Source organism: Dasypus novemcinctus, chromosome 6 (genome assembly GCF_030445035.2).
Source record: "Dasypus novemcinctus isolate mDasNov1 chromosome 6, mDasNov1.1.hap2, whole genome shotgun sequence".
Taxonomy (NCBI): Eukaryota; Metazoa; Chordata; class Mammalia; order Cingulata; family Dasypodidae; genus Dasypus; species Dasypus novemcinctus.
In genome coordinates this window covers 40470816-40496652 of record NC_080678.1, presented here as the reverse complement: position 1 = coordinate 40496652, position 25837 = coordinate 40470816, and the positions used below count along the sequence as shown (strand labels likewise).

The 25837-nt window shown below is 35.8% G+C and overlaps 1 protein-coding gene and 1 non-coding gene across 2 annotated transcripts in view; both read right to left on the bottom strand.

The window, feature by feature from the left end:
• The window catches only part of HPSE2 (heparanase 2 (inactive)), an 827209-nt gene that overhangs the window by 587457 nt on the left and 213915 nt on the right, over positions 1 to 25837 (bottom strand). The gene's annotated exons all lie outside the window — the stretch shown is intronic.
• Positions 3602 to 3734, bottom strand: LOC111763806 (small nucleolar RNA SNORA38). Its single transcript, XR_002796582.2, has one exon. It is a non-coding gene; the product is annotated as a small nucleolar RNA SNORA38 (small nucleolar RNA).

Here is a 25837-nt window from a genome sequence, read left to right as displayed (position 1 = left end):
AGAAAATGAAAAGGGAAACGGACTTTGGCCCAGTGGTTAGGCGTCCGTCTACCATATGGGAGGTCCGCGGTTCAAACCCCGGGCCTCCTTGACCCGTGTGGAGCTGGCCATGCGCAGCGCTGATGCGCGCAAGGAGTGCCGTGCCACGCATGGGTGTCCCCCGCGTGGGGGAGCCCCACGCGCAAGGAGTGCGCCCGTGAGGAAAGCCACCCAGCGTGAAAAGAAAGAGCAGCCTGCCCAGGAATGGCGCCGCCCACACTTCCCGTGCCGCTGACGACAACAGAAGCGGACAAAGAAACAAGACGCAGCAAATAGACACCAAGAACAGACAACCAGGGGAGGGGGGGAAATTAAATAAATAAATAAATCTTTTAAAAAAAAAAAAAAGAAAAAAAGAAAATGAAAAGACCACCTACTTAATGGGAGAAAATATTTGGAAACCACATATCCAATAAGAGTTTGATATCCATCTTATATAAAGAAATCAAACAACCCAATGACAAAAAGACAAGCAACCTAATTTTAAAAAATGAGCCAAAGACTGGAATAGACATTTCTCCAAAGAGGAAATACAAATATCCAAAAAGTGCATTAAAAAAATGTTCAACATCATTTATTAGGGAAATGTAGATCAAAACTACACTGAGATATCATTTCACACCTTATAGAAAAGCCATAATTAAAAAACAGAAAACTAAAAGTGCTGGAGAAGATGTAGAGAAATAGGAACACTCGTTCACTGTTGGGGATGTAGAATGGCACAGCCTTTGTGGAAGACAGTTTGGTGGTTCCTCAAGAAAACGAAATATAGAACTACCGTATGATCCAACAATCCCATTATCAGAATACATTCAGAAGAACTAAAAGCAAGGACGTGAACTGACATTTGCACAACAATGTTCATAGCAGTATTATTCACAATGGAAACAACACAAGTGTCCATCCACTGATGAGTGGATAAACAAAATGTAGTTCATACATACAAAGGAATACTATTCAGCTGTAAGAATAAATGAAATTAGGATGTATATGACAATGTGGATGAACCTTGAAAACATTATGTTAAATGAAATAAGTCAGGCACTAAAGTACAAATATTGTACAGTTTCACTAATATGATATAAAGCATTGAGTAAACTCACAGAGGTAAATGCTAGAGTAAAGATTATTAGGAAATTGAATGTGGGTTAAAAATGGGAGTTGATGCTTAATGTATGTAGAATTTTTAATAAAGTTTATTGTAAATGTGTAGAAATGAATAGAGTTGATGGTAATATGGTGAGTATAACTAATACTGATGAGTTATAAATGTGATTGTGGCTTAAAGGGGTAGTCTATGGATGTAATATTTAATTGAAAAGAAGCTAGAGAATAACGTAGGGACCATAAAACAGTGATTTTGGTGATGAATGAAGATTGTGGTTAATAGTATAAGAATGTTCTTCCTTTACAAGTGTTAAGTATATGATGATACATGGGAAAATTACAACCAATGTAACTTATGGATTATAGTTAACAGTAATATTTTTGCAGCAATGGCAAAGAAGATATATCAATTCTAAGGGACAATAATAGGGGGTATAAAGGGCACAGGATTTTTCCTTTTAAAATAATGAAAATGATCTAAAATTGACTGAGGTGATGGCAGCACAACTCTGATGAATATGGCAGCCACTGAGTGTACACTTTGAATGGATTGTACAACAAAATGAATCCTGAATCCTGTGGTGGAAGATAGATTGTGGTTAACAGAACAAATATGAGAACATTCTCTCATAAACTATAGTATATAATACTAATACAGTGTCATTAACCAAGTAGGTTGGGGGTAAAAATAAACCAAATATAAGATATTGGCTATAGTTAGTAGCAACGTTTTAACAATGTTCTTTCATGGTTTGTAGCAATTGTTTCACAATAATTGTTTTGTAAGTTCACAACTTTATATACTATATACTTATTGTTTATGGATGTTCATGGTAGAATGATAGACTTCAGTTTTAAACATTGAACATAGCTGTCCTCTTGGATATCAACTTCAAAGCTTTGTAATGTCCCCTTCCACTCCCCTACCATAGGTATGCCTCCCTAAATAACTCATGGGACTGCCATTCATTAAACCTTTCAACCTTTCTTCTGAATATATTTCTATTTGAGCTCTTCACTACCTCTTCAGTTATGAAGTTTCATAAGCTGTGTAAAGTAGTTCTTCTTTTGCTTTACTTGATACACCCTCTAAGATGCCTCACTGCTTGTCCTCTTATGCTGGGATCCAATGAGTAAGACCATGCTCATTTTGTTCATACTCCAGATACTTTCATAGATTGGTTATATCCCATTCAAGCTTCAAATATTCATTTCTCACCTGTATAATTTGTTCCTGAAAAACCTCAACCACAGCTCCACATTCTCATACTATATCATTTCAGTCGACATTTCTGATTCTATCATTTTGGTGTATAGTGAACAAAATTACATATAGAATCCTAAGTAGAATAGGATCCCTGTTTTATTTGAGGATAAAATAGTATTTTCCAGAGAGTTATTAATATACATCTTTGCCACCATCTTCAGTAGTGCTTGGTTTCCATATTCATAGGTTACACTGAAGTTCACTGATTATTTTCCTTTCTGTCAGAATGCTGCAGAAAGTAAGCAGGCAGGCTCTCAAGTCAGATGGCCTGGATTCAAACCCAGATTTCACCCTTTCCTAGCTGTAAGTTTAACAAATTTAAGCCATGGTTTTCTTATCTTTAAATGTGAATAATAATAATTTAACTCATAGGATTGTTATGAGAATAAAATGAAATAATACCTATAAAGCACTAGGCAAAGGGCCCGGTATATTGTAAACATCCAACAAATGGTAGCAATTATTATTAGTATTAGGGACATTTCTAATCATTTATTCTCCTTCAGCTTTATAGTTCAATGCTCAGAAAAACTTAGTTCAACCTATTTATTTGAAGAAGTCACTAAATGTTATTTCCAGATTAATTTTCAAAATGTTATATCTGAGTCCTCTTTATGGTCTGTTTTCTAATATTCATACTTTCCCCTTAAGATAACTATCCACTTCTGCGCATCATTAAGAAAATAAATAAGACAAGGCACAGACTAGAAGAAAAATATTCACAACACATATATCTGATAAAGAACCTATAATCAGAATATATCATGAATTCCTAAAAATTGGTAATAAAAAGGCAAATAACTTCCCACCTCAAAAAAATAGACAAAAGATTTGAACAACCACTTTACAAAAGAAAATCTACAAATGGCCAATGAGCACATAAAAAAAGATGACCAGCACTACAATGAGACTAAATATAATGAATGTGGTATCCGAGATAGGATGCTGGAACAAAAAATGTACACTAGTGGAAAAATTGAGGAAATCCAAATAAAATCTGTAAATTAGTCAACAGCATTATAGCAAAGTTAATTTCTTAGTTTTGACCAATATGCCAGAATTATGTAAGATGTTAACATTAGGGGAAGTTGGGTGAAAGGTATATAGGAATTTTCTGCACTATCCCTTCAACCTTTCCATAATCCAAAGATAATTTGAAAAGAAAACGTTTTTTAATTTTTTTTTTTTCTGTGTGGGAAAGGATGAGCTTGAGCCTGTGGGGAGGCAAGCGGGCTCTAGACTTCTCCAAGTCCACATATTTTTGCCTCTAATTCTTACGTGTCCAAGGACAGGAAACCACCGATACTCCTTTCTAGGAGGGTTAAAAAGTTTTTTTTTGAAAAACAGTAATATATCACTCCACACTCACTGGATTCAGTAAAATGAAAAAGAACTAATGTTAGATAGAATGTAGAACAATCAGAATTTTCGTACACTATTGATGGGAGCGTAAAATGGTTCAATCACTTTGGAACACAGTTTGGCAGTCTCTTAAAACAATAAACGTACATCTATCTACCCTATGATTCAGTGATTTCACTCCTAAATATTTACATGAGGAAAACGAAACTCTATGTCAACCAAAGGACTTGCACAAGAAGCTTTATTTCTAATAGCCAAAGAACTGGAAACAATCCCAATGTCCATCATCAGGAGAATGGATAAACAAAATGTTACATATTCATACAATGGACCAGTACTCAGAAACAAAAAAGGGACAAACTAGTGATACAAACAACAGCGTGAGATGAATCTCAAAAACAACCTGCTGAGTGAAAGAAGCCAGACACAAAACAGTATATGCAGCATGATTCCATTTATATGAAGTTCTAGAATAGTAAAATTAACCTTTGGTGTTAAAATTCAACCTGTGGTGGTTTAGAGGTTAGATAGGCTAAGCACTGACCGGGAAGGAGCATAGGAAACTTTCTGGCGGGGGGTGGGGAGGAAGGGTGGAAATGTATTGGGTGCTGCTGGGGATTACACAAGGGTGTGCCCTTGTGAAATCTGATTGAACTGTCCACCTAAGATTTTAACATTTCACTATATGCAAATTATACCTCAATAAAACAAAATTTTTAAAAAATATACATAAGCACATATTCCTTCCTTTTGTTTCCTATTTCTAAATCAATTCACCACTTCAGTCAAAACAGACCCTTGCCACTACAAACTCAATGACATTTTAAAGGCCTTTGATGAGAGAACTTGTTACAGATTTTTGAAAGTCTAATTGGATTATATCCACTTGTTCCTCTCAAAATAGCTGACAAGTTAACTTCATAAATAGAAGACTGAAAGGACTGCAGTATGTCCACCCTTTGTATTTAGTGCTTTGGCACATTTTCACTCACAATTTAAGAATATACAAATAGTCCCCTTATCTGAAGGAATCCTAAGTGTTTTACAAATCTTCAAAACAGATTTTTGAACTATCTAATATTTTATGGGAGGACCATTTCATGCACACTATAGTGCAGCCACATCTGGCCTGCAACATGGCAGCTGTTTAACAGCCATGACACCTCACAAAAGTTTAGGACAGGAAGTGAAGAATTCTGCAGCCAACCCAGGCTAAGATGAGGAAGGCTGCAGAAGCAGAGGCTGCAACGGCTTGGACTGGAGCACAGCCAGCACGATGTGGTTAACACCTCTGTCATAATGAAAAGCACAAGTGTCATTAGTGGTCAGAACCTCATCTCACAGAAGGCATGTCCCACAACACAGTGACCTTTTTCTTCCATGAGGGGCACTAGTTTGTTTCAAATACAACAAGAAAAACACTCCCCCTAATCATGTCCAAATCATTCCTTTCTAAGGTCTCTCTTCCAAGGTACTATACCACACATGAGCTTAAGAGTGCTGAAATTTGACAAGGTCTTTATCCTGATGTCAGAAGGTGAAGCCATAACCTAGTTGGATATATTTCATCCCAGGCAAACAGAACAGAGAAACTTGAGATTTGGGTTTATGGACTATAGACAAATATACTGTCATTCAAAGACTCTCCTTTTAGACACCACTTCAAACATTTTTTTCTCTTTTGTCATATTAAAGGAGGTAATTTTGAATGATTTTATTTTTTTCATTTTTCCTTTGATGGCCTTGAAGTATCTTCCTAATGAAATCTCAGCTAGTTTTTGTTGCACCTACAGAATAATTCTAGATACAGAAAAAATGAAAGACCATGTAATTTCTTCATTTGCTTTTGGCCAGTATATCTGCCTAAGAAGTCTTTTTCTAAGACGGACATGAAAGCACCTGTGAGTAATCATCACACCTTGGCCTCAACTCCCTGGAAACACAAATCCTTCTTCATTTAGCTCCAAACTGGTCTGGATACTAGACCTCAAATCATTTTTTCCATACACAGCAACTAAACCAAATCACTCAGACTTCCAGGAACTTCCCATCAATCTCTGAATTACATAAGGATTTTGTGCCTTGAATTTCAATGCTTCCTTATTGGTAGTCAAAGTCACTAACTGAAAGGCCAGCTAAAGATAACCTAGTAGTCAGAGTTCTATACTATAGTAAGAGGTCCACCTATGCAAAAGGTACAGTCCACACTTTTACAATGCATATAAAGCTGCAGTGACATGTCAATACCGAGAATATCATAGAGAATTCAACCTTGCAAATGAATTCATCACTTATCAAAGGACAAATTCTTATTCCCTTTAAATTCTGCCCCTTAAATTCAGGTCATAGATAGAAATCCAGTTGAGGTCATTATTAAATTTATCTATTATTGCTTGGATCCAAGTATATGGATATGTTAGGGGGGTTGGGGATGACTGAGGTTACAGGTAAAGGAAAAGATGGTTACATCTAAACACTGAACCATCAGATGAAATAATATATCATTCAATATTCATTGGCCACATGCTATGTCCAAAATATACTCTGTTAGGTAGTATACAGAGAGAGTGTGTATATAAACACACATATATACAAACACACACATAGAGGGAAAGAGGAGAGGAGGGAAGTCACAAAAAAAATCTCACTATAGTAGGCAGTAAATACATGTTGTGCATACTATGCTATTGGAATTTGGCTTTGGAGACTCCAACACTATAAACATTTGTGTTCAATTACTAGGCACCAGATACTATGCCTGGAGAGTTTACATATTCTATTTATTTAACCCTCCCAACACCCTTATGAAGATAATGGTATACTCTAATTTTTGTAGATAAGAAAATCAAGGTTTGGACAGTTGAATTTATTTGTCCAAAGTTATCCAAGCAGAAAATCCCAAACAAAAGGTGAGTTCAGGGAACTATGAGGAAGCTTGCTTTGGAGCAAAGTGAGGATTATATAGAAAAGAAGAAGATAACACTCCAAAGAAAAGCCTGAGCTAAATCATGGAAGGATTCTACCATTAAGCTTAGGAGTTTTACTTTATCCTCTTGATAGTAGAGAGCTGGTATAGTTCTTTAAATGTCACTTTTGAAGAATGCCTTCTGGCATGGGGTGTGATAAATGGGTTAGTGGAGAAAGAATACAGCAGAGAAACCAGTCTCAAGTGGTTTCTGCAGTAATGCAGATGTGGAGTGCTAAACTAGGATAGAATGGAGGGGAAGAGAAAAATGAAAACAATCCCTGGATGTGGTGTGCACTACTCAGTAAGTATTTACAGAGAGGCGGAGCAGGAAATATAGGTATTGAAAGAAGAGAGGCATTAGAACCTGATTATTAGAACCTGGCTATGAAGAACAAGAGAAAAGGTGTATCATGTCTTTCTACTGTCAGGCACAGACAATCATGAGAATGATAGGACCAATGATAGAAGTAAGACGTTTAGGAGGAAGGAACTTAATTTAAGGAAGAAAATGACAAGATTAAAACACACTGAATATGAGAAGACTGCAAGACACCAAGTGAAAATGTTTAATGGAGAAAACTACCCTAGATAGAAAGCAGGCTGGAGATTTTGATTTGAACATCATCTGCAAGTTAAGAAGCAAAATCACCAAGGAAAACTGCATTGAGTGATAAGCATGAAAGGCTAAGAACTAGATGCAAAAAACATATTCAGAGGTGCAAAACAGTATGAAATGTTATATGCAAATCAAGGAATACAAGGGCTGGGAAATGACCATTTGATTTGGAAATTAAGAGGTCATGGTTACCTTCAAAAATTCAGGTTCAGGCAATTAATAGAGAAAAGGGCAGATTTCAGAGACTAAGAGCATGAGTTGAAAGTGGAGGCTGTGAAACAGACTACTTATATGAAAAGATTGGCAGTGAAAGAAGGAAGAAATAGGACTTTGCATTATGTGCAAGCTTAATGTACCTGGGAGAACATTAACATTTTCAGTTCATTATTTTAACTTTTATATTTATAGTAAAATTCTGTTTAAAAGCACCACTATGCTATAATCTGAATTAGGCTCCACTATGGGTCAAATCCTGCCCCCTGTGTGCATGGGGTTGTATGGGGATATCAGTTTCAAAGCACTGGAGGAAAGCAAATAATATGGGTATTATCCTTGTTCACCCTACTCTGTAACTTTGTTATGATAAGATTGTACTGCAATTTTAAGTTACAACACTAATGTTGCTTCAATGGGACTTCAATACATTTATTATTTCAAATAAATCACCCGATTTCTCTACACACCCTCTATTGACAACTTCACTAATTTGGTGAGATGATGATGTTGGAGTGTGAAAAACATATTGAAATAAGATTTATGTCTAAATCCAGGTGTTTAGACATATTAAACCACTGTGGAATCTGATGATTTATTTTCTCTCTCTACAGGTCACAGCACATGGCTTAGAGAACACTTAAGAGAGGTGGCCTAATGCACTCAGATTTCACTGGAATCTTTGGTTCTAATTTGAGTAAATTAACCAATGAAATATGTTTGATGGACTCTTAACAAAATTCTAGTCAACATTATCCATATCACATCAAATTGTCTACCTACGTACTATCAGACTTAGTGCTATCAACAAGAAATTTCTCAAGTACACAGTAGTAGTAACCATTTAAACATCTCAGGCCATGATTATATGAATTCTCTTAGTCCAAGTTAATGAAAGGAATTAAGACAAGGTGGACAAGATTTTCAAATTTTTCCTTTTAATGACAAAATTACTGGCAAAGAAAATACACTTTTCAACTAGTCAAATACTCACACAGGAAGCCATCATAGTCAAAGGAACATAGCTACCCAGACTCATGGGTGTTTTTAGCAAAGATCTATTGATAGTACCATTGGTGATTACATTTCAGGATCATAATCATGTTCTGAGTGAAAAATATGACATCAATTTAAATCTAAAAAGCTTGGAAATTATACTTCATCAAGTTACAGCTACAGTATATTAATGGAAAATGTAGTGAATTGTCTAGGTCAAGTGTTAGCAAACTTTCTATAAAGGGTCCGAAAAGTAAATATTTTAGGCATTGTGGGCCATATGGTCTCTGTCTCAGCTACTCAATTCGGCTGTTATAGCACAAAAGTAGACATAGACAATACAGAAAAGAAAGAATGTATCTATTCTCCAATAAAACTTTATTTACAAAAACAGGTGACAAAAGGAAATACTGAAAAAAAAGAAAGCCACAATAAGGGGGAATGTCAAAAGAACACAGGAGCTAATTACAGAGCTCCTAATGGACAAAGCTGGAAAAATTTGAGCAACAAAACAAATAAAATAGTATTGGATTATAACCCAAAATATAAAATAAATATCCATGAATCCATATTGATATAAATAAATGATTGGATAAATAAATAAATGGAGAGGGGGTAATAGACAAGTCTCCCTACAGAAATCAAAATTATTTAATTATCTACTTCACCCTCAAGTAGGTGGAGAATAACTTTCCACTTCTGACGAGTGGCCTGCATATAGTGATTTCCTTCCAAAGAACACAGTATGAAAAGGGGTGAGGTGGGGGTGGGAGGCCAGTAAACTTTACAATGGAGAAACAAAACAAGCACTACCTCAGGCAGGTAATCAAGGTCAAAATCAACAGTGATAAGCCATGTGACAGTATGTACCCTTAAAATGATGTGTTGAAAATGGCGCTTTACCTCTGTGGTCTTCCTCTCAAATTCCCATAACCACAGTCTAATCATGAGAAAAACATCAGACAATTTCCAATAGAGGGCATTCCATGAAATTTCTGTCCAGTACTCCTCAAAACTGTCAAGGTCTCAAAAATGAGGAAAGCTGGGAGAAACTATCACAGTTAAGAGGAGCCTAAGGAGACATGACAACTAAACTATCCTAGATACCACACAGAAAAAAGGACATTAGGTAAAAACTAAGAAAATCTGGATAAAGTATGGACTTTAGTTAATAAAAATTAAAAAAATAAAAAATAGGTAGCAGGCCGAATTTGGCCCAGAGGTCAGAGATTTCCAACCACTAGTCTGGATTAATTGCCACATTTTCTGTTGGTCAGTGGTTTCCCACAGGTGCAAAACAAAACATAGAAATAGATGAGAGAATGAAAGTAAGACCTTTAGGAACCATCTAGTCTAGCTTCTTCATTTTATAGTTGAGAAAATTGAGAAGCAGAGAGGTTAAGTTTCTTACCCCAAGGCTAAACAGTCTGTAAGTGGGAGACCCAAGGCTGCTATTCAGATTCTAATATCCTGCCTCTTCATGCTACCCTATGCTACTGCCCTCCCCTCATTCCCTATATACAGAATTTTAAATCACTCCAGAAACAAAGCAGCACTTTGGCAACTTGACTGACATATGCCCTTCAAAAAAGAAAATCCTCTAATACCTTCCTATTTTCTTCCCAGATAAGGCTTTTCTCCTTAAGTTCCTACAACTGAAAGCTAGAACCCACAAAACACCAAAGACCTGAAAGACTGACTCCTCACTGCTTTCCATCTCCTAATCTTGTTTACATGTGTTTGTCTGCAAAAGTTTTAATGGAATAAAAGAAAACGAGTGCTTTAATTTCCCAATAAAATCTGTGCGGCAGTATGAGTCATTGTTTTCTTTTTTTACTCTAGCCAGGGTAAAGCCTTCTGGTTTTAATGACTAATACTGCTGAGTTCAATAAAAAGCACTTAATTTAATTTAACCCAAACGTTGATCAATGCCAGCTTTCCCTGGAATTTTATCTTTGTTTTAATTTAAGTCTCCATGTTCAGAAAAATGAGAGGCCAAGAGGAAGGGAACAGAAGTCAATTAGCTTGTAGGCTTATTTCTAGGCAACAGACATGAAAATACAAGATTGACAGGTTAACTCCCAAAACTCTAATGTTTCTGCCCTGCTGGACAAACTTTTCCTGGAAGAATTAATGTTTTCTTTAGTCTTGAATAAAGAAACTGAACAATTCACAGTCTCATTTGGAAAATGTTTTAAAAATAAAATGTTGCAAAGCCAATTAGTATCAGATTTCTAAGCTAAAAATATATTGCCTTTAATGTGTTAATAATGGAGAGATATGCTACTGTAAAATTAGATACAGAAAGCCTCTGCAGTTAGTCTGTTTGAACTCTAAAGAAATCAGACTCAATTCTTGGGGACTGGAATAGATATGGGGACTAGAATGAATATGGAAGGAAGCAGTCCAGCTGACAGTTTTGATGAGCTTTTCCTAAGCAGCTTCTTCTTTATATTAAAATAAGAGTTCATATATCAGAAAACATGTACGATTTTAGAAGAATTGCCATTTACAATTAACTGATACCACTGTCATAACTTATACCAAAAGTTCCTTCTGCCCTGTCAAGTGGGAACCAAAAACTTTATGGGGCTTGAGGGAATTATAAAAATCACCATTTTTGTTCAATTATCTAGTTTTTCAGTGCAAAGGCTTTCAGAGCTGTTCTGAGGGGGCCTTCCTAAAAGAGGGCTGAAACAGGGCCAGCTTCTCATCGTCCCCCAGAACAGGGTTACGGGCATCCTTGACAGTAACATCCTTGCGACCATCCTGAAGTACTAATTCAACAGTGGACCAGAGGAACAAGGCAGCCAGCATGTTGGAGAATTCCAAACTTCAGTTCCTGTAGCACCTGGGTTCTCCACAGGGGTTTCATGTACAAATCTGATCCAACTACAGTTTCACAGACTATAAGATGTAAAACCTGGGAGGAAACTTGGAGAGCATCTTAGGCCACTGATCCACATACTTTTGGATTTCATGCACTGGTAGTATTTCAAAAAATAAATATTCAGGACACCAAAATAGGGTTGATCATTTTTTGTGGTCATTTGATTTGCAAAATAAAGACATTTAAAATAGCAACTACTGTCAATTATCAACAACATTTCATAATGTTACAGATATTTTAACAAAAATGTAGAAAGGACATAAATGTGGAACTGAAAATTTAAATAAATTTTTCATCATTAAAACTCATCACATTGTTCTTATTTTCTTGTTTCATCATAAGTTGATGAAACCTTTATGATCCGCTGTCTTTCATCTCTAAAACATTGCTTGAGAAACAATCAGCTAGTCAAACTTTCAATTTACCAATAAGAACATTGACTTCCTGAGAGATGAAGAGACTTCCTCAAAGAAACCAAACTGATCGACGGCAAGCTTAGACCAGAACCCATATCTCTAAATTACAAGTATGATGCTTTTCCATTGATAGCAGACTATTTCATTTGCTCAGCAAAATTTCCTTGATTCCCTGACTACATGCATATGTAAAGATCAAAAAATTCTTACAAGAAAACAGGGGTATATCTTTATCACCTCAGATTTGGAAATGGATAATTAGCCTGAGCAACAAAAAGGAAAATATGTAAATGGAACTTCATCAAAATAAAAAACCTTTGTGCTTCAAAGGACATTATCAAGAAAATGAAAAGACAACCTACAAAATGAGAGAAAATAGGTGCAAATCATGTATCTAATAAGGGTTTAAATTCCAGAGTATATAAATAACTCCTGCAACTCAACAACAAAAAGACAAGCAACTCAATTTTAAAATGTGCAAATGAATTGAACAGAAAAGTTCCCAAAGAAGATATACAAATGGCTAATAAGAACATTAAAAGATGCATAATACCATTAGTCATTAGGGAAATGAAAATCAAAACCACAATGAGATACCACTTCACACCACTAGGATAGCTGTTGTTAAAAAAAAAAAAAATCAACTGTTGGTAAGGATGTAGAAAAATAGGAACCCTCATACATTTTTGGTGGGAATTTAAAATGGTGCAGCCACTGTGGAAAATACTTTGATAGTTCCTCAAACAGATACAGAGAATTACCATTTGACCCAACATTTCCATTCCTAAGCATATACCCCAAAGATTTCAAAACAGAAACTCGGGCAGAATAATACCACTGAATTGCACAACTAAGATAGTTAAAATGGCCAATTTTATATTACATTTACCATAATACGTTTTTTAAAATGAAACAGGAGTTACTAGAACACAGATTGGTGGGGCCAATCCCCAAAGATCCTAAACCAGTTGGTTTTGGGGTAGAAGCCATATCTAATAAACTTCTAAGTGATACTGATGGCTGCCCATATATGGAACACACTTTTAGTAGCACTGTAAAATTTACACATAAGTGGAAGAAGTTATGGTTACAGAACCTTTTTGGGCAGAGGAGTAATATACACTATTTCGTTGTCAATTTATTCACTTATTTTGGATTTAAAAATAGAATTAACCAAGACCAAGTAAATTATCAATAGCAGATCCTTAGAATCCTATTTGTTGTGACCACAGCTGTTCCCTCATAAAGAAATAACTCGAAATCCTTGGAGATTCTTTTGGGAATGAGATTCTTTATTCTGCTTTAAGAGGACATCAAATGAAACTTGCTTACAATTCAAAGTAACAAAAATAAAAAACAACCTGTATTTTGAAAAGACAAAAGACTAGGAAGGAAATTAACACATTTATGAGCTATCTCTTGAAAAATCCTTAAGTACAAAGCATTAAAAAACTAAATAAAGCACATTTTGGAAGAAAAATTACTATAGAGTCAGCTATTTAAGAATCTTCACGTTTCTTTAGAAGAAGGAACAATGTTAACAGTATATCTTCCCACACTTGGGAAAAACAAAGGTTCATGAATTGCAGTCTTGTGAGAAAAGGGGATTAGGCATGAGTTCTGTGATTCCAGAGATGAGAACTACCACCAATGAGTAGAAATTTTAAGGGAGGCAGGATATGGCTAAAGATAACTTGTTTTTATAGCTATTCCATAAGTCTATTTCTATTTCTAAGTCTATTCAAAGATGTCTGGACAAATTCAAGGTACAGGTGATTGCCATACTCTGCCATACACTGTTAACTACTTGGTAGTTTTACTGCAAAGGGAAATCAAACAAGGATCAGATAGTAGATTGGCCTAGTTAACCTCTATGAAGCCATCCTACTCTAAGAGTCTACAATTCCTCTCCCATCTCAGCCTGACCAACCAACTGTAATCAAACAATGAGTTAAGATTCTTCAGTATAGACACAACCCCTCCTAAGGATGAATATTAAGTCTACAATTTCAGAGTACTAAAACTCAGCAATCGTCAGTCATGCTTGGTTGGAGTTGGGAAGCTGGGCTCCAAAGCATATTGCTTCCCCCAATAGCATGTTACTTTCATTATATCAGTATTTTTAAAGCCACTTTAGTGTATGCTTTCAATACACATTTCTTAAGCACCTTGTTAATGCCAAGTACTATGCCTAGCTATTGTTCAGGAATAATCACAACCAGACATTACATGTAATGAAACCTCCTTAACTGCATAGAGTCTTATTATCTTATATGGAGGAGGACTGAGTGCTAATTAGGAGGAAAGGTAGAAGGAATAGGAACCTACTTGAAGAGTTCACCTGTCCAGGAAAATCTCAGAATCGCCTGGCAGTTAATGAAATCCCACCAATAGGAATCCTTTCCCTTGGTTCCCAAAGGTTTTGTATTAGAAGAACTCTACTTAACAGTAAATACAAATATCCCTAAGAATCTCAAAAAACTCCAAACAGGATAAACCCAAATAGACACACTCTGAGACATATGATAATCAAGCTGTTGAATGCCAAAGATGACGGAAGAATTCTTAAAGACACAAGAGAGAAGCAGTGCATCATGTACAAGGAGCCACAATAAAATTAAGTACCAATTTCTCATTTGAAACTATGGAGGCAAAGAGGAAGTGAAATGATATATTTAAGTGCTGAAGGCAGAAATTTGTCAACCAATAATTTTATGTATGGAAAAACTCTCAAAAGTGAGGGAGAGGGAAGCAGATGTGGCTCAGTTGATTGGGCTCCCATCTACCATATGGGAGGCCCTGGGTTCACATCCCAGGGCCTCCTTCTGAAGGCAAGCTGGCCTGCACTCTCAGAGAACTGACAGCCTGTGCCTGCAGAGAGTTGATGGCCCGCACCCACAGAGAGCTGGCGCAGCAAGATGACGCAACAAAGAAGAACACACAGTGAATGGACATAGAGAACAGACAGCAAGCAAGCTGCAAGGAGGGGGGAATAAGTAAATAAAATAAATCTTTTAAAAAAAGTGAGGGAGAGATTAAACAATTCTGTACGAACAAAAGCTTAGGAAGCTTTTTTTTGTTTTTTGTTTGTTTGTTTTGTAGACCAGCCCTACAAGAAATGCTAAAGGGAGTTCTTTAGGTTCAAAGGAAAGGACAGTAGAAAATAGATAGAAGATGAATGAATGCACGAAGAAATAAAAATCTCCTGTAAACTACATGGGCAAATACAAATACCAGGTTTGTAACTCTACTTTTTACCTCCTACAAGAACTAAAATGCAAATACATAAAAAGTGATGACAAATTAATAGTTTGGGACTCATACGTATAAATACATAATTTGTGACAGGAACTACATTAAGTTGGGAGGATAGAGGGGTATAGGAACATAGTTTGTATATGCAATTAAAGGTCAGTTGGCATCAAACAAAATGAAAGGTTTATACATTTAAGGGGTTAAATTTAAGCACCATGATAGCCACAAAGAAAATATCAGAAAAATATGCACAGAAGAAAATTAGATGATGTAACATTATAAATATATATGCACCTAACAACAAAGCTCCAAACATTAATAGATTTGAAGAGAGAAATAGATGGTTTTACATTAATAGTAAGAAACATCAATACATCACTTTCAATAAAGGATAGGACTAGACAGAAAATCAATAATGAAATAGCAACTTGAACAATACTATAAACCAATTAGATCTAGTAAACATATATAGAAAAGTTCGTCCAGAAACATCAGGCTACACATTCTTCTCAAGTGCAAATGGATCATTCTTGAGGATAGACCATATTATAGGTCACAAAATAACTCTCAATAAACTTAAATAGATTTAAATCATATAGAGTATCTTCTTCAACCATAATGGAATGAAGAAAGAAATCAGTAACAGAGGGAAAACTGGAAAATAGGCACATGGAAATTAAACAACACATTCTTAGGCAAACAAAATAGCTAAAGGAAGAAACAACAAGGGGTGTTAGGAAGTATGGTGAGATGAATGAAAATGATAAGACACCATACCAAAAGTTATGGGGTACAGCAAAAGCAGTGCTGAATGAGAACTTTATAGCTCTAAATGTTGACACTATAAAAGAAGAGAGAGATCAAATCTGTAGCTTAACTTCACACCTGGAGGAGCTAAAAAAAGAACAGCAAAGCAAAATGAAAGTGAGAAGGAAGGAAACAAGAAATATGAGAAGAGAGATAAAAAGTAAATAATAGAAAAACAATAGAAAAAAATCAAGAAAACCAAAAGTTGCTTCTTTGAAAAGATCAATGAAATTGACAAACCTTTAGCTAGAGTAACAAAGAAAAAAAAAAACAGAAAGGATGCAAGTAACAGAATTAGAAATGAAAGAATTACTATCAACTTCACAGAAATAAAAATATTTACAAGAGGATATTATGAACAATTCTACATGAACAAATTAGATAACTTAGATGAAATGGGAAAATCCCAAGAAGCACATAAACTAACTATTCTCAAGAAGAAATAGAAAATAAAATGTCAACAGACCAATGACAAGTGAAGACAATGAATGAGTTATCAAAAATTTCCCAGAAAGCAAGCCCAGGACCAGTTTCATTGGTGAAATCTAGCAAACATTCAAAGAAGAGCTAACACTAATCCTTTTCAAACTCTTCCTAAAAAACTGAAGAGGAGGGAAGAATTCCTAATTCATTCTATGAGGCCAATATTACGTTAATACCAAAGCCAGATAGAGATAGCAAAAGAAAAGAAAATAACAAACTTTATCTCTTGTGAATATAGACACAAAAATTCTCAACAAAATACTAACACGCTGAATTCAACTTCATATCAAAAGGATTATACACCATGTTCAAGTGAGATTTATCCCAGGAAAGTAGGTTAGTTCAATATAAGAAAATCAACTAACATAATACACATTAATAGAATGAAATTTTTACAAAACATACGATCATCTAAATTGACACAAAAAGGCATTTGATAATAAACAAAAACACTCATAAAAATAGGAATAGAAAGGAAATTCCTCAATATAATAAAAGGCACATTTGAAAAACCCACAGCTAACATTAATGGTGAACAACTAAAAGACTTTCCCTACATATATCCAGGGTACATAAAAATGTTTGGATATTTTCATAGTGGTTACAATTAAAAACAACAACTGAGGGAATGCTGAGTTCCTAGCCAGGGGAGCTCTATCACAGTCCCTAAAGGAACAGCAACAATTCCCCAAGTGCAACAGCAAAGACCAGAAAAGAAGGAAGGTCCAATAATGAGCCCTTGATACTAATGACTATGCTTGTAAGCCTGTTCACCTGCAATAAGAATAAGGCTTAGAGCTGTAGGGTGCCTAAGAGCTACCTCCTGAGAGCCTCTGTGTTGCTCAGTTGTGGCCAGTCTCAAAGTCAAACTCAGCATGTAAATGTGTTGCCTTCCCCCCAGTGTGGGACATGATTCCCAGGGATGAGCCTCCCTGGTGCCGAGGGATTACTACCAAGTACCAGCTGATGATGTAACTACAAAATGACCTTGAATAAAAGGGTCAACTCGGACCAGCAGAATATCTCAGTCTACATATAATAACAGGAGTTAAAAATGCTTTTTGACCTGAATCAAAGGGGGAAATGAAAAGGACAAATGAGTTTATATGGCTATGAGTCTCCAAAAAGAGCCAGGAGGTTATCAGAGGGGTCGCCCTTATGCACACCTCAGCAGAGTCCCAGAGACAGATAAAGTAGATACAACCCCAGATATTGGTTCTTCTGACAGCTACAGAGACCCACAGGTTCTATAGTCATGGCAGATGGACTTCAGTGCCATGTCAGTTGGCCCTATTTTGGAGTTTGTGTTTCTGTGTGATGGAGCTGGACTCAGATGTGATCTTTGTCCACAAGCCTCTCCTGTTACTTTTACCGGATCTGTAGTTGGTGCTGGGGTTTAGTGTATACCCAGGGGACTTGAATCTCTGAACTGTCCATGTGATAGCCAGGCCCTGAGCCTCAACAGACTTGCAACTCCTACACTCTGGTTTATTGGACTTACCCCACTCAGCTAACATGGAGTTGAAGAAGGTCAACCACCACACCAGGGAGCCAAGAGTGCCTACAACTGAAAGCAGGAGAATTGCATCCAGCATCCATGTGGAAACTAAGCCCCCTCTTGATATAGACGTGGAGTGGACACAACCATTCTAAGGTCCACAGGATGAAGGAATAGAGTATGGATTAGAGTGGACTTACTGATATTCTATTCATGAACTATTGTGATTAGTAATCGAAGAAAATGTGGCATTGGTGTGGAGAAAGTGGCCATGGTGGCTGCTGAGGGTACAGAGCGGGAGGAAGAGATGTGCTGTGGGGGCATTTTCGGGGGTTGGAGTTGTCCTGGGTGATGCTGCAGGGACAGTTACTGGACATTTTATGTCCTCCCATGGCCCACTGGGAGGACATGGACTGTGGGAGAGTGTGGGCTATGGTGTGGACCATTGACCATGAGGTGCAGTGGTGCTCAGAGATATATTCACCAAGTGCAATGAATGTCTCATGATGATGGAGGAGATTGTTGTTATGGGGGGAGGAGTGGGGTGAGGGGTGTGGGGGGCATATGGGGACCTCATATTTTTTTAATGTAACATTAAAAAAATAAAGACAAAAATAAAATAAAATTACAGAAAACAAAATAAAATTTTAAAAAAGATGTCAATACTACCCAGAGTGACTTGCAGAGTTAATACAATCCCAATCAAAGTTCCAATAGCCTTCTTCCATGACAAATTGTTTTTACAAGGGTGCAAAGCCTACTCAAATGGTGTTCGGAAAACTGGATATCCCCATGCAAAAACCTGATGGACTCCTACCTCATACCACATACAAAAGCTAACTCAAAATGGATCAACAACCTAAATATAAGAGCTACAACTATAAAACACAGAAGAAAGCATACAGAAATATCTTCATTACCTACTATTAGGCAACAGATTCTTAGACTTTATACCAAAAGCACAAGCAATGAAAGAAAAAGCCAGATAAATTGGACATCATCAAAATTAAAAACTTTTAAAATTAAAAAAATTGCATTAAAAAATATTATCAAGTTAGTGAAAAGACAACTTGTACAATGGGAGAAAATATTTGGAGACTTCATACCTGATAAAAGTTTAATGTTTAGAACATATAAAGAACTCCTACAACTCAACAACAAAAAGATAATACAATTTTAACATTGACAATGTACTTCGATAGATATTTCTCCAGCGAAGATATACAAATTGCCAAAAAGCACATGAAAACATGCTCAACATCATTAGCCACTAGGGAATTGCAAATCAAAACCACAATGAGATACTACCTCAAACCTGTGAGGATAGATGTTTTTAAAAAACAGAAAGTAACAATCATTGGCAAGGACACAGAGAAATAGGAACAATTGTTCATTGTTGGTGGGAATATAAAATGGTGCAGCCACTGAGGTAGACAGTTCGGCAGTTTCTCAAAAAATTAAACACAGAATTATCATATGACCTGGCAAATTCACTTCTAGGTATGTATCTAAAACAGGAATTCTTAACAAGGGGCCTATTAGCTTGAATTTAAATTAAAAAAAAAAAATCTTGTGGGGACATGTTGGAGTGGGTATGATATATTTATTAAATAACACACAGCATAGTGAGGACTTGGTAAGGGGTTGGTGGTTTTCACCTGACTGGCAAAAGGGTCCATGGAACAAAAAAGGTTAAGAACCCCTGATCTAAAATAATTCAAAGCACAGACTCAAATAGGTATTTGTACACCACTGTACACAGGAGCATTAGTCACAATGCCAAAAGGTGGAAGCAATTCAATGGTCCTTCAACAGATAAATGGGTAAGCAAAATGTGGCATATACATACAATAGAAACTTATTTAGCTGTAAAAAGGAATAAAGTGTTGATAACCACTACAACATGGATGAAGACATCATGTTCAATGAAATAAGCCAGATACAAAGAATAAATACTGTGTGATTCCACTCATATAAAATTACTAGAATATGTATATTCACAATGACAGTAGAGCAAAGGTTACTGGGGGTGGGGTGTGGGGAATGAAGAGTTAATGTATAAAGGATGCAGGGCTTCTCTTTGGGGTAAAGGGGAAATTTTGATAATAAGTGGTGGTGATAGCACAGAACGTGAATATAATGTCACTGAAGGGTATGCTTGGGAGTGGTTGAGAATGGAAATTTTATGCTGTATATATATTATCACAATTAAAAGGAAAGAAAGAAAAGAGTAAAGAGGCAAAAGAATTAAATGCAATACATGATCCTGAACTGTATCTAATAATAGAAAATGCCCAAAAGGACATTCTTGAGACAACTAAAAAGGCCTTATAGCAGTGTTAAATTTTTTAACATAATAGCTCAATTTAAGGTAGCTACAGAAATGACTGCCCTTGTTTTCAGGAAATGTGCATGGAAGTGTTAAGTATGAGAGGAGATGATTATGCGACCTACTCCTAATTGTTTAGAGATAAATTGATCAATAGAGAGATGATAGATGATAGAAAGAGAATATTATAATACTACAAATATAGTAAAATGATAACAGCTGGTAAATCTGGGTCTCTGGATGGGGATACTTTGGAGTTATATATATTGTTTCTATATTATTTTTATACGTCTCCTGTAAGTTTATAATTATTTCAATATAAAAAGAAAGAAAGTAAATACCCTCTGGGAAGAGAAATAGCTTAAAACTCTAGTAGCTTCCCCTCTTTGGACTTCAGTTTCCCTGCTTATAAAATAAGTGGCTTTGATCAGATGGTTCCCTCTAACTATGAATGTCTAGGACTTATTTGGCCTGCAGGCCAGGGAATAGGAGTAGGCTATGGCTGCCTAGAAATAAAGGTTGGAGTCATAAGCAGTGCAAAGTACTTACAATGATCAACCCCTCTCCTAACCCTGAAGTTACAGGAAAAAGATTTAAACATGCCTCCAAACCTCATGGGCAATTCACTCCCTGAGAGCTGTTGGACAACCTTTGGCTAATAAAGATTAAACAAATAAATATAAAAAATGGTTCTTTCCAGCATCCTGAGAGGCCAATTTGCCGTTAATGGTGGCGTTTAAGCCCTAAAAGAGTATTAACTTACAGAGTAGTAAAGTCTCCAAACACAGCGCAGAGCTATAAAAGATGTACAGGTGCCAAAATTAAGGGCCAAATTACCAATCTGTTTTAAGTGATGGTCTGGGAATGCTCGATATGACAAGGAAAATGTATGACAAATAATATCTTCAATACAAAGAAAAAGTTGCTTGAATTTATTAAAGGAAATGTACTATCTCTTGGGACTTCTTTTTGCCCTCTCCCCAAAGAAGTGATTTTTCAAAATAGACTTGAAGACACAGCTAATGCAAAATGACCTTTGTAGTATAAAATAAGCTTGGTTTTTGTTTTTTGCCTTTTTTTTTTTTAACTAAAACATTTTCTTAATCAGCATTTGCCAAAACCTTTTGGAACTTAGAAATCTCAAGGAAATACACATTCCATTAGTATCAAAACTAATTCCATGATATGCTAAATGCCTTACTACTCAACAAGTGCAAAAGCTTTAGACCAAAGAAAAGTCGACTGCCTCTCTTTCTACTCACTAAAAATTTAAAGAATTGCATTGGCAGCCCTCCTGGATGACAGCAGAATGACTTCCTGTCAAGTAACCTCCATCCTCCAAGGTGACAGGAAATGGGTGCAAACACTGGTAATATGACTAATCAATTTGAGGGAGCACATGTTTCCAGCCTGCAACTGTGAAGTTTGGTTGCAATGTGTTAGCTGCTTGCTGGGCCACGTGATTCAGCATAATGACAGATGAAAGGAAAGGTCAGATTTACTAAGTGCTGAAGAGGTGTCATCAAGAGTTGCATATTACTTCAAGATGTCCTCTGCATCAGAGGCATCGCACATATAGGAATGGATTTCTCCTACAGAATTCTTCACTTCTCCAATAACCTTATGGAAGCCCCCAAATTTATTTCAATACTTAGAGAACAAGACTTTCTCATTCCCGACTGAGACCGAATAGTCCAAAGTAATAATCTTACCTTTATATGATCGTACTTTAGTCTTTAAGGTAAGTGTATACATGCATAGACTTTCAAGCTTTGCCAGATCCATTCTAAGTTAAAATAGCCAGATAGTCCTCAAAAGTTCTTCTTAATGCCCCCAATATTTAGATGCTGCTTCAAGGACTGAGTTGGTTTCCCCCTCAGATACAATGACATTTGTATAAGTTCTCAAAGAAGTACAATTCACTAAGGAGGGCCAAAGGAATTATAATTTTCCCATATTTGGTCTCAATCAGGAATGAGAAAGTCTTGTTCTTTATGTGCTGGAATAAATTAAAAGCCTGTGAAAGTGTTCAAATACAAGGATAAACAGTTTGTAGCTCAGTCAGTAGGCCATCTCTAAGGTAAATATGATATACTGGCAATGATAATAGAATCTGCTCACAACGTTTTTAGGCTTATTTAGAGAATGCCAGAAGTTCAAATATAGCAGGCTATTAGTCAATGATTTTTGTTCCTGAGATTTCCACTACCTTATTAAGTATGAGAGCAATCACAACAATCACAAAACATGCACAAATCAACCTGAGCTTTTAGTTTTAGTTTGAATGTTTTCATCAGTCACACCAGATACATCTGGCTCAAGTATAAGCACAGTAATCTTAATTTCCATTTGCTGCATCATAAATGAGACATTTATTTCAGAGGTGTTTTTTACAGTTACTGTTGAATGTTTGGAGCACATCAGTAAGAAAGTGAAAAATAGGTGTAATATCTAGACTTAGAGGATACATCTTGGCACATAGAGCAAAGTTTAGAAAATGCCTGCCACCTGTTCCATTACTTCTTGAGATTACAAGGTTCATCTTCTTTTCACCCACTGCTTGGGGGGAAAAAGTGGAAAGAAAAACCCAACAGCACATAAGAAGCTATGGCTCTGTGAATGCAGAGAAACACACCACCATTCAACCATTAAAAATCAATAATCTTCAAATTGAGTTCCATGGAAATCTAGGGTTCCTCTGAAGTCCCTCAAGATTCCTACACACACATATTCATCACTTTTGACTTTATGTTTCTCTATTTTTAACATTTATGTATGCCTTTGCTTAAAATGTATTTTAAAAACCTTATAGTGAATGAACACTTACTGATGTAGAAGAATCATCTTGACACTTTTATTGGTATTTTACTGTTGCTTAACAAACTATCACAAACTTAGTGGCTCAAGTAACACAAATTTATTATCTTACATTACTGGAGGTGAGAGGTCCAAAATGTGTCTCACTGATCTAAAATCAAGATGTCAGTAGGGCTAAAATCAAAGTATCAACAGGCTGTAATTCTTTCTAGAGGCACTAGAGACTATCTATTTCCTTGCCCTTTCCAGTTTATAAGGAATGTCCACACACCTTGTCTCAAGGCCCCCTTTCTCCATCTTCAAAGCCTGCAACAGGCCTTCTACCTTGGCCTTTCACTTTTAAGGATCCTTGTGATTGCACGGGGTTCACTGTGATAATTCAGGATAATTACCCTATCTGAAGATCAACTGATTAGCAGCCATATTCTATCCGTACCCTAAATTCCCCTTTGCCATGTAAAGCAAAATAAATATTCACAGGGATTATGATGTGGATATTTTTGGGAGTGGGGTATTATTCTAACACCACAGCCCTGAAGTTTCAAAAAAACATGTAACAAAACAGTAGACACAGCATGTATTTGATTTGATTAGATACATATATATTTCATATAATAGCAAAGGAAAATGTTCAGAAAGATATATGATCATTACTTGGTGGTGGAATGGTGTTTTCTATTCCCTTTATTTACTTATATTTTTGGCTTATCTGTATTTTCTAATATTTCTTTAATAAACTGTTATACCTTTAAAATAAAAAAAAAACAACTTTTATTTCTAATTTAAAATCCAAAGAATAGACAAGATACTTCACCAAAAAAGATATGCAGATGGCAAATAAGCATATGACAAGATGCTCAAAACAGTTATCATTAGGGATATGCAAATTAAAACAATGATATACCACTATACACCTATTAGAATAGATTTTAAAAACTAACAATACCAATGCTGGTGAGGATGCAGAGTAAGTGGAATTCTCATATATTACTGTGGAAATGCAAATAGTACTGTCAGTTTGGAACACTGTGTGGCAGTTTCTAATAAAGTTAAATAACACTTACTGTTTGATCCAACAATTCACTCCTCAAGTGATTTTAAAAAATCATGTTCACAAAAAAATCTATAACATATTTATAGCAGTATTATTCATAGTTGCCCAAACTGGAAACATCCCTGATACCCTTCAAGAGGTGAATGCATAAACAATGGTACATCCATACCATAGAATACTATTCAAAAATTAAAAGGAACAAACTATTGATTCATGTGATAACATGAATGAAAAAAAATAACAGCTTGTTAAGTGGAAATATGATTCCATTTATATGACATTCTGGAAAAGGCCAAACTATAGGGATAAAAAATAGTGGACGGAGGGAGTAGGGGTGGAGTTGGGATTAACAACAAATGGGCAGCATGAGAGAATTTTGGAAGTGATGGAACTATTCTGTCCAGTGCTATCGTGGTGGATTTGTCAAATCATAGAAATATAACCCATTAAAATAAATTTTACTGTTTCCACTTTTTAAAAAATCAACCAGGATGTCAGCAGACGTCTATTGACATGTGTAAAAACTTGAATGAATCTCAAGGGCTTTAGTCTAAGTTAAAACAAAAAACAAACAAACAAAAAACTAATCTTGAGAGGCTACATATTATAAGATTCTATTTATATAACATTATCAAAATGGCAAAATTACAAAAATGGAGAACAGAAACCTATGGCTTTGAGCATTTTGTTTTACTTTTTCAGACCTCAGCTTACCCTATTTTAAAAGACAAGTCAGTATGGGAAATCTCAAGTGCCTTTAAGGATTAGACAAGACATGTAAGTGAGTGAAGCACTGAGTAGAAGGTTAAGAATGGGTGGGAACTAGTGATGCAGATCCTATGCTCTCTCAAAGTCAAATGTTTTTTATATGTTTTTTTAATGTTTTTTAATGTAACATTCTTTGTGATCTATTAACTTTAATTTTAAAAAGAATTTAAAAATCTTAAAAAAGAAAAAAATCAGGTTTCTTATTCCCAGCCAATACTCTGCCTAGTCTTTTGATATCCTATGGTCAGGCTCTAACTCTAGCTGAGTGAATACCTAGATCTATGTTTCACTCTCTTGCTACCACTTATCTCACCTGTCTTGAGTAAGACACCAACCATGTCTTACTCAATGGGAATACCTGTCTTTCCCAAATCCCAGGACTATTGGAATAGTCACATAAAATAATACATGTAAAATCATTGTGTAACAAATGAAGGACATTAAATATATATTTATGTCCCCTCTGAAGCAGCAAGTACTCTAAGCCATGATACTGTTTAGCCTTTCCACGGTGAGTGTAGCTTCAGTAAGATCATTATATTGCAATGCGTTAGAAAAGGCCCAATCCAGAAATGGGAGCACAGGAAAAGGGAGCAAATTCAGTGAAAATGAGCTCTTGGATTCTTGAAATCAAGCAATGAAAAGGGGAAGATTAATACTAAGAGATGAAAGAAGGAAAAGAAAGGAAGTTGACTCACTTATTACACTTCTGCCAAACAAAAGTAACTGAAGAGGGCTGTCATATTTATACTTTAATTATATAATGACCATATTTACATACCCTTAACTATTCTCCAAAAATAATTTTCAAGTATAAATTTTCACCTCCACCTCTTCAAACCCACAAAATAGATCTAAATTTATGAATGTATAACTATGCATTCCTCCATAATTTTTACTATGCTTATAAACGTCGATTATAGATAATATATGCATATTTAGATCCTTATAG